We start from the raw sequence: 15,932 nt of genomic DNA on the forward strand, positions 1-15,932 counted from the left end.
ATATCATGAGAGAGGGTCAATACCACAGCATGTGTACTTGCAGTAGTCAGGGGACAATTTGAAGGAGTTGGTTCTCTCCCTCTACCATGTAGGTTCTAGAGATCAGACTCGGGACTTCAGGCTTTGTGGCAAGAGCCTTTTTTTTTAACCTGCTGAGCCTTTTTGCTCCCCAAGTCTCTTCTTTTTTTGCCCAGGGTTTAAGTAGTGTTTAGTTACACCCAGACTTCCACTGACTGAGACAGATTAGCCTCTAGTATATCACACTTTATTGGAGCATCTAAAATAGGTGAGACAAAGGTGCTAGTAAACAAACCCTAGAGGCCTGGGGATGGGAATCAAAGACACAGTGAGATAGTAGAAAGGGAAGCAAATTTTCCATTAACTTCACAGCTCTCCTACATCCTAGCGCTAACTAGGATAGCTAGAGTGTGTTGGATTAGGTCATCAGCACAATAATAAAAGAGGGGCTTATTTTGGTTCTTAATTCTGAAGGTTTCAGTTCTGTGGTTTGTTGATGTAGGAGCCAGCCATGAGAAACAGACCACTCAAAGGAAGTTCTTCCAACCATTATCACCTGCCAGTGTAGGACTCAACCATCAATAAATTTAAGGAGTCTCAGTAGTTTACCCCGAAGCAATACCTGGTTGCAGGAAGGATCATAAATTGAGATTAATTGAGCACCACTCAAGAACAGACCATCCAAAGGAAATGCCTAACATTCCAGCCACTGTAGATAGGATCACCTTCCACCATAGGATCACACACTCACCAGGACACCCCTAGACAAATGTCAGCCAATCAGGGATCTTGAACCATATAAATCCCTCACCCCTACCTTTACTACTATAAAAAACCAAACTCTAATTGAACTCGGGGCTCTCTGATTTTTTCAATGAGTTGGATACACAGAGAAACCCGAGTTTGCAAACTTGTATAAAATAAAGGCCCTTTGCTTTTACTTAGGGGGCTTGGTCTCCTTGTTGGTTTTTTGGGGACTTTATGGATCTGGTCATAACATTTGGGGGCTTGTCCGGGATCCCCCAAGTCCACCAGGACTACCACCTGTAGAGCCTTCAACCAGCTGGTAAGTTTTTTTGTGTTTTGTTTTGTGTTTTATGTCTGTGTCTCATGTCTTTCTGTAAGTGTTCCCAGGAACTATAAGAGCCTGTAGATGATCTAGGCAGGCATGTGAAAAGATCATAGGCAGGGTGCCTGGGGAGACATCCTCAGGGCCCTTCAGTATGAGAGTGGATCCCTCTTAGTTCTGTAGAGAGACATGAGGGATGTTCCTGATGTCTCAGTTCTGTATATAGACTGGTGGGTCGCACCCACAAAACAGCTTGAGGCTGTCGTCTTTGGTTTGGTTTGGTGCCAAGAGGATTTATCTGTTCATTGTCCTGTGTGTCTGTGTATTGTGTTTTTGTCCTGACTTAGACTGATGCTGACGATATGGGACAGACTCAAATCATGACTTCTTTGACTTTGATATTGGGATCACTTACAAGACTTTAAAGATATGGCATAGGGGTATATATTCCTAAAAGGGATAAGACAAATAACCTCTACCCACCACCTTAAACATTTCACGGAAAGGAGTCAGCCTTGGCCTATAGTGCAGGGACAACACAGGCTTGTTTGCTGTACAAGCAAGAATCTGTAGGACAGCACTCTTGTATGCATGGGTGGCTGGGCTATATAGCCTTGTTGTTACAATGTAGCAAGGCTGCCAGCCAAAGTTATGGGGGCAGATGTGCCCCAATAGGATTTCAAACACTAAACAAAGAATCTGGAGTTAATTACTATGGCTGGAGAGGTTTATAATCTTTTCCCCCCATGCTGCATACCACCCTTCCCGGTCCCATGCTGGTGGATGAGTCCCCACAGCCTGCCCTGGGGGCTGCATGCCTCAACACGTTCTATAGGTCAAGGACTCTGGCTGTAAGTGTTAAGTGGCGGTGTTGTGACATTATAGCCAGACTTCCCTCCACCAGAGCTGCTTCGGTCATTCAGATACAATGTGTTATAAATATCTGTCATCATTTAGAGGGGCTGGCTATAAATTATTATTGGTTAGGGTATAGAAAAAACTACGGTTAGTCTCAAATGTTTCAGGCTGGTATATGATTTTATGTATGTAAATTTAAAGTTATTTTTGTTACAGCATATGCATGTTTCTGTTCTTGTTTAAAATATTGTAGACATGCAATATATTATATACCACTGAGGGAATCCACAGAAAGACTTTGGTAAGAGTTTTTATGTTGTCTGAAAAATGAAAGAGACTTTGGTATATTGTCTGGAAGGTGAGGGAGAAAGCAGGAGACTGAAAGAATGAAGATAAGAAAAATGGATTGAAGGTATATAAAAGTTATAGAAGGTCAGAGGGGATGTGAACTATGTTTGCTGTGGTTTCTCATACATGCAAATACTGAATATGCTTGTTTTGTTGAAAAGATTGTCTATGTAGATTTTCTTGTAAGCATGGAGCTGAGACAGAAATGGTTTGGCTATTTTTGTTGTCTCTGCCACCCATCACTATGTGGCCACATTTACATGCCTGACTTCAGAATTTATCACTGGGCTCTGGTTACTGAATTTGGGTTAGGAGAAATTCAGATGATTTTTAGGTATAGATAATGTTAAACTGTCTTGTTTAAGTGAACATTCTATAGCTTCAGATTTATAAGTTTATTTTGTCAAATACAGTCAAAAATCTGTCAAAATTAAAATAAAACTAGCTAAAAGTTAATTAGTAACACTGAGAATTGATAACTTAAAATCTTTGCATGGGTAATTTTAAAGAAACCATAAGGCATGATTCCATTTTAAATTTTGGATTGTAATTTTTCTAGAGTTAAAAAGAAAAGGATGCCACATGATTTCACCACCATCTTGATTAAAGGTGACCTTGGAGTGGGTCTAACAAATCTCCAATATAGTTTGGACAGGGATAGATTTGTGTGTGATGACTCATGTCCTGTTCTAAAACAAGATTTAAATATCTCTCTCTCTCTCTCTCTCTCTCTCTCTCTCTCTCTCTCTCTCTCTGTGTGTGTGTGTGTGCGTGTGTGTGTGATTTAAAGTATTAAAGCTGCACCTTAATGTTTTTATACTCAAAATTGTACGAAGCTCTGCCAGCTAGACTTTGTTAATTTAAGAGTCACCCAGTGGTTATAAAGACATAAAGGGATCATAGGAAACAGTTGAGGATTACAAATGTATGGCAGGACTAGAGTCCCAAAGAATGTGCAATTGAAATAATGGATCTTAAAAGTTTTAGAAATGCCAGTGTCAGGTGGTAGTCACCAGCAGTACCAGCTACAGTGAAATGGAGCAGGCTGAGATCTAAAAATAGACTATGTATGTGCTGTCGAGGTGGGACAAAGAAGTACTTTATTTTTGAGATTTTAATTTTTAAAAAAATATTTAAATAAATTTATAAGCCTGTGGGACATCTATGCTTATAAAATATTTTATATTGTTAATACTTGAACTTAAAATAAAAGGCTAAAAATTAGGGTCAGAGCCATAAGCACCAAAAACTAACCAGAAATGGAAATGTTCATTTCTTGTGATGCAGAAGACAATGACCTAAGCAGTTTGATAGAGGGTTTGGAACAGCAGCCAAGCCTATAAATCAATCTTTTGGAGGTTGTTGTATAGGGGTAGTCTAGAACTACCTGCCTGTCAGGTATTTGAATTGAGTTTCACAAAATAGGCAAAACTGCAGTTGTAAAATAACAACGGGAAAATTTTTGTAATGGGGAATCACTATAACATGGAAAACTATATTAAAAGGTAAGAGCATTAAAATATTAACTAATGGGCTTTAAAATATATTTTCTTTTTCAAGATCTATTCAGGCTTTAAAATGTATGTTTAGCCTCCTTGTCTTTGCTAACTTTGTTGGGTTTAAGCTATTTGGATAAACCAAGTCATAAATTTTTGTATTGATACTAAGAAGTTTGGACCTTCTCTTCTGTGGAAAAAATGTTGTGTCTATGTCAATCATTCCGGGGTAATTAGAGATCCAATGGCCTTGTTAAGGAAACAGATTAATGATAGAGAACAGAACATTCATGCGGAAGCTGGATGGTATGAAACTTGTTCAACTGGTCTTCTTGGTTAACCACCTTACTTTCAGCTCTTGGCCCCTGCCTTATCAACAGACTAATGGCTTTTGTTTGAGAACAGGTCAATACTGTTTGACTGATGGTATTGAGTTCCCAGTATCACCCCCCTTGAGCCCCTCGACAGAAAGGCCCCGTGATTGGGTTTTGTCACTGCTACTTGTGAAGGGGGGAAATGTAGGGCCCAGGGCAGCTTTCCCAGAGCAACTTGGTACACACCTACCAAGGTGGTATTCTGTATGCTTCTCATATCTTCATAGGCATATCTTTCTTTAGGTTGGGAAAGTTTTCTTCTATGATTTTGTTAAATATATTTTCTGTGCTTTTAAGTTGAACTTCTTCTTCTATTCTTAGGTTTGATCTTTTCATGTTGTCCCGTATTTCCTGGATATTTTGTGTTAAGCTTTTGTTATATTAAATGGGGTTTTTTTTGACTGATGAGTCTATTTCCTCTATTGTATCTTCAGTGCTTGAGATTCTCTCTTCCATCTATTATATTCAGCTGTTTATATTTGCATTTGTGGTTCCTGATTGTTTTCTCGTGATTTCTGTTTCTATAATTCCCTCAGCTTGTGTTTTCTTTATTGTCTCTATTTCAGTTTTCAAATCTTGAATAGTTTCTTTCATATGTTTGATTGTTTTTTCTTGGTTTTCTTTAAAGGATTTACTGATGTCTTCAAATTTTTTGTTTGTCTTTTCCTCCATTTCTTTGAGGGAATTTCTCATTTCCGCTTTAAGAGTCTCAAACATTCTCCTGAAGTTATTTTTTAGATCATTTTCTTCTTCTGTTTCATCTATATTTGGTTGTTCAAGTCTTGCTGTTGTAGGGTCTCTAGATTTTACTGATGTCATGTTGTTCTTTGTGGTATTGCATGTGTTCTTACCTTGTCTCCTCATCTTTTCCTCTAATTGGTGTGGTTGGGGCTGTCTGTGACTCTAGTGATTAATCTTCTAGGTGCCAGTGGATCCAAGGCACAGATGGTTGTTCCTCATGGTACAGTCAGTGCCATGGTTCTAGTTACCCCGTTGGTCACTCAGCATTCCTGGAGGTTACTCAGTGCTCCTGGGGTTTTCTCCACTCCATTGGAGTTTGCTGCCTCAGGCCTGCTCTGGTCTAGGTTTCCGGCTCAGACCTGTTTCTGTAAATGTCTGGATCTGCTCCTGCGAAGTCCCTGGCTTGGGGTTGGTCCCGCAAAGGTCTCTGACTCCGATCTACTCCCTCGGAGGTCCCAGACTTGGGTGCACCTGGACCCACAGAGGACCTGGCTCAGGCCTACTTCCTCAGAGGTCCCAGATTCATGCCTGGACCCGCAGTAGTCACTGGCTCTGGCTCACTTGCTCAGCAGTTGCTCCCCTGTAGCTGCTCCGATGGAGTTGGCTGTCTCGGGTCCACAATGCTAGCTCTTAGACTCCCTCTTTTTCCCATTTCACCCTGGGACTGTTTCCTTGCCTTAGCAGGAGGCAGCATTAACAGCTAGATACAAGCTTGTTCTGTTTTTATGCTCAGAATGACTAATTCAGTTTCTTTATTAGCTTCAATTCAAAATCATTACAGAGTATGTAGTTCTAGTCTTGTGAAAGCAGCTAACTATTGTAGACTGTTGGGAAATGCAAGTTAATCTTCTTTAAAGTACTGATATAATTAATTACAGAAATAAGTCCTTATTTAGCTCCCTTTATATGTTTTCAAAGTCAAACTTAAAACAAGTAACTGGAGACAAAGTTTGTCTAATCAGATATACCTAGGCAGCCCACATACTTCAGATACGAAAAATATGACATTTAAAATAATGATTATAGGCCTGATCTCTCGGCGCCAGGAGAGACAGCATTGGGGTGAGGTTCTGGCCCCGGGGCGCCAGCCTCGGAAGGGGAACTCAGAGGTTCCTTGGCCCCCTATCCTTCTTGGGCTCTCTGCAGGGCCTCCACTCCCTGCATACCGCCTCTTTCTTCCTAGCCCACCCAGCTCCCATCTAGAACCCTCCCCACTTCGGCCCCACTGCCCTCTTTCTGCACATAACATCACCCAGCCCAGCCTGTCTGGGCACTGGGTCCGAATCCTCGGGGCACCCAAGCGGGCGGGACTCCCTTTGTTTCTATCACCTGCCTGCACCAAGCAGGGTAGGCGCTTTGTTTGCGACCTGCCCACCAGCACAGAGGCCTGATAGCTTGGCACCAGGAGAGACAGCGTTGGGGGTAGGCACTTTGTTTGCAAGCTGCCCAACCAGCACGGAGACCTGATCTCTTGGCGCCAGGAGAGCCAACGTTGGGGAGAGCCAGCGTTGGGTAGGCAAGGAGACCTGATCCGGTAAAAGAAGATTCATAAGGGAGCATTTGGAAGAAGAGATGGGCAGACGCCAAAGCAAGAATTCGCCCAACAAGCTGAAAAGCAACATGAAGCCACCAGAAACCAGCGACCTCACAACGGGAGGACATGAACACCTTAATCAAGAAGAAGTAGAAAAGATTGACTTCATGAAAGTGATTGATGCCCTTAAACAGCATGTAAAAAACGCCCTTATAGAAATGGATGAGAAATATAACAGAAAGTTTGAAGAATTGAATAAATCAGTGAATGATACCCTAGAAAACCAAGGAAAACCAATCAAACAGATAATGGAAACAGTTCAAGACTTGAAAACTGAACTGGAGGCAAAGAAGAAAACACAAACAGAGGGCCGGCTGGACATGGAAAATTTAAGTAAACAAACAGAGTCTACAGAAACAAGCATAACCAACAGAATACAAGAGTTAGAAGAAAGAATGTCAGATTCTGAAGATACCATAGAGAAAATAAACACACTGATCAAAGAAAACAGCAAGTCCAACAAACTCTCATCACAAAATATTCAGGAAATATGGGACACAATAAAAAGACCAAACCTAAGAATAATAGGAGTAGAAGAAGGAGAAGAAGTGCAGCTCAATGGTCCAGAAAATATATTTAATAAAATTATAGAAGAAAACTTTTCCAACCTAAAGAAAGATATACCTATGAAGGTGCAAGAAGCATACAGAACACCGAATAGGCTGGATCAAAAAAAAAACATCCCCTCGCCATATAATTATCAAAACACAAAGCATACAGAATAAGGAAAGAATATTAAGAGCTGCAAAGGAAAAAGGCCAAATTACTTATAAAGGTAAACCTATCAGACTTACACCTGACTTCTCCATGGAAACCATGAAAGCCAGAAGGTCCTGGATAGATGTACTGCAGAAACTAAGAGACCATGGATGCAAGCCCAGATTACTATACCCAGCCAAGCTTTCGTTCACTATAAATGGAGAAAATAAAATTTTCCACGATAAAAACAAATTTAAACAATACGCAGCCACAAATCCAGCCTTACAGAAAGTAATAGAAGGAAAATCACTAACCAAGGAGTCCAACAATGACCACAATAACTCAGACATCTAGAGACCCTTCACAAACACAAATCAAAGAAGGGAAACACACAAACTCTACTACTAAAAAAATGACTGGCATTAACAACCACTGGTCATTAATATCACTTAATGTCAATGGACTTAACTCACCTATTAAAAGGCACAGGCTAAGAGATTGGATACGAAAGCAGGATCCAACATTCTGCTGTTTACAAGAAACACACCTCAACCACAAAGACAGGCACCTACTCAGAGTAAAGGGCTGGGAAAAGGCTTATCAAGTAAATGGACCTAAGAAACAAGCAGGTGTGGCCATACTAATCTCTAACAAAGTAGACTTCAAACTTAAATCAATCAGAAGAGATGGAGAGGGGCATTTTATACTCATAACAGGAACAGTTCATCAGGATGAAGTCTCAATCCTGAACATCTATGCCCCTAATATAAAAGCACCCACGTACATAAAAGAAACATTGCTAAAACTCAAGGCAGCCATCAAACCGCACACACTAATAGTAGGAGACTTCAACACTCCTCTCTCACCAATGGACAGGTCAATCAAGACAGAAACCTAACAGAGAAATAAGAGAATTAATGGAGGTAATGAATCAAATGGACTTAACAGACATCTATAGAACTTTCCATCCAAATAGGAAAGAATATACCTTCTTCTCTGCAGCTCATGGAACCTTCTCAAAAATCGACCACATAGTCGGTAACAAAGCAAACATCCACAGTTACAAAAAAATATTAGTAACCACTTGTGTCTTATCAGATCACCATGGATTAAAGTTAGAATTCAACAACAATGCTACCCCCAGAAAGCCTACAAACTCATGGAAACTGAACAGTCAACTACTGAACCATACCTGGATTAAGGAAGAAATTAAGAAAGAAATTAAAGTCTTCCTGGAATTCAATGAAAATAAAGAAACAACATACTTAAACTTATAGGACACTATGAAAGCAGTCCTAAGAGGAAAGTTCATAGCACTAAGTGCCCACTTAAAGAAAACAGAGAAAGCTCACATTGGAGACTTAACAGCCCACCTGAAAGCTCTAGAAAAAAAAAAGAAGCAGACTCACCTAGGAGGAGTAGAAGACTGGAAATAATCAAACTGAGGGCTGAAATCAACAAAATAGAAACACAGAAAACAATACAAAGAATCAATGAAACAAAAAGCTGGTTCCTGGAGAAAATCAACAAGATTGACAAACCCCTATCCAAACTAATCAAACGGCAGAGAGAGAATTTGCAAATTAATAAGATCAGAAATGAAAAGGGGGACATAACCACAGACACAGAGGAAATTCAGAGAATCATTAGATCTTACTACAAAAGCCTATATGCCACAAAACTGGAAAATGTAAAGGAAATGGACACTTTTTTAGATAAATACCATATACCAAAGTTAAACCAGGACCAGGTGAACAATCTAAATAGACCTGTTAGTCGCGAAGAACTACAAACTGTTATCAAACATCTCCCTTCCAAAAAAAGCCCAGGACCAGATGGTTTCAATGCAGAATTCTACCAGAACTTCCAAGAAGAACTAATGCCTATACTCCTTAATGTTTTTCACAATATAGAAACAGAAGAGTCATTGCCAAATTCCTTTTATGAAGCTACAGTCACTCTGACACCAAAACCACACAAAGACTCAACCAAGAAAGAGAATTACAGGCCAATCTCACTTATGAACATCGACGCAAAAATCCTCAACAAAATACTGGCAAACCGTATCCAAGAACACATTAGAAAAATTATCCATTATGATCAAGTAGGCTTCATCCCAGGGATGCAGGGCTGGTTCAACATACGAAAATCTATCAATGTAATCCATCATATAAATAAACTGAAAGAAAAAAACCATATGATCATTTCATTAGATGCTGAAAAAGCATTTGACAAAATTCAACATCCCTTTATGATAAAAGTATTGGAGAGATTAGGGATACAAGGGTCATACCTAAATATAATAAAAGCTATGTACAGCAAGCCAACAGCTAACATCAAATTAAATGGGAGAGAAACGTAAAGCCATCCCACTAAACCCAGGAACACGACAAGGCTGTCCACTCTCGCCATACCTCTTCAATATAGTGCTTGAAGTTCTAGCAATAGCAATAAGACAACACAAGGAGATCAAGGGGATTCGAATTGGAAAGGAAGAAGTGAAACTTTCGTTATTTGCAGATGATATGATAGTGTACATAAGCGACCCCCAAAACTCCACCAAAGAACTTTTACAGCTGATAAACACCTTTAGTAATGTGGCAGGATACAAGATCAACTCCAAAAAATCAGTCGCCCTCTTATACACAAAGGATATGGAAGCAGAGAGGGAAATCAGAGAAGCTTCACCTTTCACGATAGCCACAAACAGCATAAAATACCTTTGGGTAACTCTAACCAAGGAAGTGAAAGATCTATTTGACAAGAACTTTAAGGCATTGAAGAAAGAAACTGAGGAGTATACCAGAAAATGGAAGGACCTCCCTTGCTCTTGGATTGGGAGGATCAACATAGTAAAAATGGCAATTCTACCAAAGGCAATTTATAGATTCAATGCAATCCCCATCAAGGTCCCATCAAAATTCTTCACAGATCTTGAGAGGACAATAATCAACTTTATATGGAAAAACAAAAAACCCAGGATAGCCAAAACAATCCTATACAATAAAGGATTGTCTGGAGGCATTACCATCCCTGACTTCAAACTCTATTACAGAGCTACAGTGATGAAAACAGTGTGGTACTGGCATAAAAACAGAGAAGTCGACCAATGGAATCATATAGAAGACCCGGATTTTAACCCACAAACCTATGAACACCTCATTTTTGATAAAGGAGCCAAAAGTATACAATGGAAGAAAGAAAGCATCTTCAACAAATGGTGCTGGCATAACTGGATGTCAACCTGTAGAAGAATGAAAATAGACCCATATCTATCACCATGCACAAAACTCAAGTCCAAATGGATTAAAGACCTTACTATCAGTCAGAACACATTGAACCTGATAGAAGAGAAAGTGGGAAGTACCCTACAGCAGATGGGCACAGGAGATCACTTCCTATGTGTAACCCCAACAGCACAGACATTAAGGGCAACATTGAATAAATGGGACCTACTAAAACTGAGAAGCTTCTGTGAAGCAAAGGACACTGTCACCAAGACAAAAAGGCAACCTACTGACTGGGAGAAGATCTTCACCAACCCTGCAACAGACAAAGGTCTGATCTCCAAAATATATAGAGAACTCAGGAAACTAGACTTTAAAATGCTAATTAACCCAATTAAAAAATGGGGCACTGAACTGAACAGAGAATTCTCAGCAGAGGAAGTTCAAATGGCCAAAAGACACTTAAGGTCATGCTCAACCTCCTTAGCGATCAGGGAAATGCAAATCAAAACAACTTTGAGATATCATCTTACACCTGTCAGAATGGCTAAAATAAAAAACTCCAATGATAGCCTTTGCTGGAGAGGCTGTGGAGGAAGGGGTACCCTCATCCATTGCTGGTGGGAATGCAATCTTGTGCAACCACTTTGGAAATCAGTGTTTCGGTTTCTCAGGAAATTCGGGATCAACCTACCCCTGGACCCAGCAATACCACTCCTGGGAATATACCCAAGAGATGCCCGATCATATGACAAGAGCATTTGTTCAACTATGTTCATAGCAGTATTATTTGTAATAGCCAGAACCTGGAAACAACCTAGATGCCCTTCAATGGAAGAATGGATGAAGAAAGTGTGGAATATCTACACATTAGAGTACTATGCTGCGGTAAAAACAATGACTTCTCAAATTTTGCATGCAAATGGATGGAAATAGAAAACACTATCCTGAGTGAGGTAACCCAGACCCAAAAAGATGAATATGGGATGTACTCACTCATAATTGGTTTCTAGCCATAAACAAGGGTCACGGAGTCTACAATTGGTGATCCCAAAGAAGCTAAGTAAGAAGGTGAACCACAGGAAAAACATATAGTTGTCCTCTTGGCTATGGGAAGTAGACAAAATGGCCGGGGAGAAAATTGAGATCTTGGGGGTGGGGTGGGATGGGGTAAGGGGAGATGGGGAGAGAAAAGGGAGAAGGGGAGAATGGGGGGAACTTGGGGAAAAAGGAGGATTGGGATAAAGGAAGGTTGGATAGGGGAGCACGGAAGCACAATTCTTAGTTAAGGGAGCCACCTTAGAGTTGGCAAGAGACTTGAACCTAGAGTGGCTCCCAGATGCCCAAGCCAAGGTCCCCAGTTAGTTCCTTGGGCAGCTGAGGATAGGGAACCTGAAATGGCCCTATCCTATAGCAATACTGACGAATATCTTGCATATCATCATAGAACCTTCATCTGGTGATGGATGGAGATAGAGACAGAGACCCACACTGGAGCACTGGACTGAGTTCCCAAGGTCCCAATGAGGAGCAGAAGGAGGGAGAACATGAGCAAAGAAGTCGGGACCACGAGGGGTGCACCCACCCACTGAGACAGTGGAGCTGATCTATTGGGAGCTCACCAAGGCCAGCTGGACTGTGACTGAAAAAGCATGGGATAAAACTGGACTCTCTGAGCATGGCGAACAATGAGGGCTGATGAGAAGCCAAGGACAATGGCACGGGGTTTTGAACCTACGTAATGTGCTGGCTTTGTGGGAGCCTAGCCAGTTTGGATGTTCACCTTCCTAGAAATGGACGGAGAGGGGAGGACCTAGGACTTACCACAGGGCAGGGAACCCTGACTGCTCTTTGGACTGGAGAGGGAGGGGGAGAGGAGTGGGGGGAGGGGGAGAAGGGTGGGAGGAGGGGGAGAAGGGTGGGAGGAGGGGGAGGGAAATGGGAGGCTGGGAGGAGGTGCAAACTTGTTTTTTTTCTCCTTTTCTCAATAAAAAAAATGGAAAAAAATAATGATTATAAAGCTTATTATATTAGACAGAAACTCCGAGATCCTAGCAGTAACCCAAGGTCTCCAAAGAAGATTATGGGACACCATAAAGTCTCCACCTGAATTATGACGGCGCTGACCAATGGGCAAGATGCCCCAATGCAACACCTGCTGCCAGGACCTGGTCCAGACTGTGGACAAACAGCAGGACAGTGGAGAATTGATTGCAGCACTTTTGCCTAGACAAAATAAGGTCAGTCTTTTCCATGTCCCTCTTCCACAGGAAAAGAAAAAAGTCCACCTTCTGGGCCTGGCTAAGACTGGAAGGCTGCTGTTTTATATACATCTGCCTCCAATGCTATGGGTATGACTAACTGTATATGGAACTGTGGTCCCTATCATTTTTAATAGATTTGGAAACTACTTGGTCTGTACTCAGATATACTTCATTTATCCTTCTGGGATCTCTGATAGTATTGATGGCTAGGGCAGTTATAATGTCGGTTTAGCAGCCAACATTATCCAGATCCTTCCACAAATCTATAGCCAGCTTGTTATCTCTAAAGCTACTAGGTCTCTTAAAAAATGTTTTAAGGTCTGAAGATATAAAAATTCATAACCTTTGGGGTCTAAAAATGACTTAAGATGTAAATACATGTTAAGATATAAAAAATGTTTCTGATTCCCCCCCCCCATGGGATAGTTCTAATAAGCTGATAGAGCAATGGCTACTTACTGTTTGAGTCACAAACTCAAGATTTTAGATTTATTCTAGTTGCCATTTAAATATGAGCTAAAAGAATGTTTCTCATTGGGCCAAAGGCATCCCTGTCCAAACCATACATGGTTCTCTGGACAATATAAAAATATACTGCTTCTAACCAAAATTCCAAGGACTCAACGGTATGAGTCCATTTTTTCTGTTTATAGATACCTGATATCTGCTTTTTTCTACAATATGGATTTTTTTCTTTAAATACATAAATTTTAACTCCTGTTTCTAGTTTAAACTTATCTCAATAGGGTTCCACTTGGCTGGCAGATGCATCTAAGCATCAGTTGCTGACTATAACTGGCTCTGAATGGTGGTGAGCCCTGGACTTTCTGAAAGCTGATATGGACTAGTCTAACTGGTATGAATGCTCCCTGCCCCTTCAACAGAGTCTGATGAGTGCCCCGTTGCCTGAATCGCCTCCCTACCTTTGGCTAGCCTTTCAACCTGCTTGGGCCCTGATAACAACACCCCAATGTCAGCTTGAAGTAGTTGTGGAAAGGAACACGTTGTCCCACATTCCCTGCCCAGAACAGGTTGAAAGGCTGAGACAAGGGGGAACTCCCTGGCACGGGGGACAAAATAACTACCAATAGTGCCCGTTGATATACCAGAAAAATAGGCCCAGAGTTGTCAATTAATGGATTTATTAACTAAAGTAGTTCTTAGGTCCCAATAATACCTCCTTAAAACCATGTGCAGGACTCATGATTGGGTCCTGTTATTGGTGCTTATGAAAGGGGAAGTGTAGGAGCCAGTCGTGAGAGACAGACCACTCAAAGGAAGTTCTTCCAACCATTATCACCTGCCAGTGGAGAACTCAACCATCAATAAGTTTAAGGAGTCTCAGTAGTTTACCCTGAAGCAATACCTGGTTGCAGGAAGGATCATAAATTGAGATTAATTGAGTACCACTCAAGAACAGACCATCCAAAGGAAATGCCTAACATTCCAGCCACTGTAGATAGGATCACCTTCCACCATAGGATCACACACTCACCAGGACACTCCTAGACAAATGTCAGCCAATCATGGGTCCTAAACCTTAGAAATCCCTCACTCCCCACCTTTACTACTATAGAAATCCAATTCTAACTGAGCTCGGGGCTCTCCGATTATTCCAATAAGTGGACACACAGAGAGACCCGAGTTTGCAAACTTGTATAAAATAAAGGCCCTTTGCTTTTACTCAGGAGGCTTGGTCTCCTTGTTGGTTTTTGGGGGACTTCGCAGATATAGCCATAACAGTTGACTCTGTTATTTTGGGGCCAGTGGCTGGGAAGTGGGGTGGGGCACAAGGTGCTCATTTTATGCCACCAGAACAGCAAAGAACCTACGAAGTGCTGGGGCCTCGATATCCCCTCCCTGCCGGGCCCTCGGTGACCTAACTTACTCCAAACAGGCTCCACATCTTAAAAGATTCACTATCGCTCAGGAATACCACACACTGAAGACCAAACCCTTAATACATCAGATGTGAGCCTTTAAGGGACATTTCAGACACAAATTATGCCAAGGAGATAAACCTAAAATGTGACCATCTCCTTTCTCAAGGCTTCTGCTGCAACGTTATTGCTTCTGGATGAATCTTTTTCCAAGAAGATTCTCAGTGGCAGCTGCTCGTAAAGGATCAGCAGTTTTAATTAAGTGTGACAAAGTCATTTCGTGATAAGTATTCTGTAACTAGGGGAAAGAGATTTAAAGGCATATCCTTCCAGTTTTTATGGGTTTGTTGAATATAAAGAGTGTCTTTGTCTATTCTGCTCATAGAAACATACTTAAATGCTTTTTGCTTCTATGTTTTTATTTTATTTGGTTTGCCTTTTTGTATTATTATTATTGTTGTTGTTGTTGTTACTGCTTTTGACTTGTATGTTTAATCCCATCTCCTTAATAGAGTCTTTATTTTAAAGTAACTTTTTCCCTAGCAAGAAGAAATTTCTGTTTTTGTGGCTTTAAATATTATTTGGCATAAAAAATACCATCTAGACACCAAAAGACATGCAGGTGAAGCATTTGAAACTCAGCGTGTTCTTCAGACTTCAAATGCCATCTGCTGTGTTTTCACAGCGTGGAGTGGCACACTTTCTGAGGTTGGGCCCTCCTGTAGTTTTGATTTCTTAAAGTATATCAAGGAATGGGAATGGGCTAAAGCGTCTTTCCTAGCAGATCTCTTGGGAGAGCCCTCAGCAGTGCCCAGCTGAACACACAACTCAGGCATTTCTTCTTCCCACCTGGGCAGTCTGCCATACCTTGTCAGGTTCGGATGCCCAGCTTCCCACGGTAGGAGAGTGCCAGCACAATGGCTTGGAAGGTGCCACAGAGAAATCTTCATAGAAGAGACTAGAGGCTACATCAGAACGTAATCCACATTAAAAAATATATTACTCATTGCTTGAAATTTTCTTAGTTATATACAAAGAATTTCGATCACATCTACCCTGTCTTCCCTCCTTCAATTCCCCTGTGGCTCCCCCAACACATTTCCCTCCCAAATTCATGTCCTCTTCATTTTTTCTTTTTCTTTTTTTTTTAAAGAAAGAATTCCCTGACTGGGCAGTGGTGGTGCACACCTTTAATCCCAGTACTCAGGAGGCAGAGGCAGGTGAATCTTTGAGTTTAAGACCAGTCTGATCTACATAGCAAGTTTCAGGACAGCCAGGGGCTACACAGAGAAACCCTGTCTCAAAAGAAAGAAAACACAATAATAATAGTTCACTGAGTCCAATTAGTACTGTCCACATACACA

The sequence above is a fragment of the Microtus oregoni genome, unplaced genomic scaffold, assembly GCF_018167655.1.
Source record: "Microtus oregoni isolate MIOR12 unplaced genomic scaffold, Mior012 000013F_ref0000133, whole genome shotgun sequence".
NCBI classification, from domain to species: domain Eukaryota; kingdom Metazoa; phylum Chordata; class Mammalia; order Rodentia; family Cricetidae; genus Microtus; species Microtus oregoni.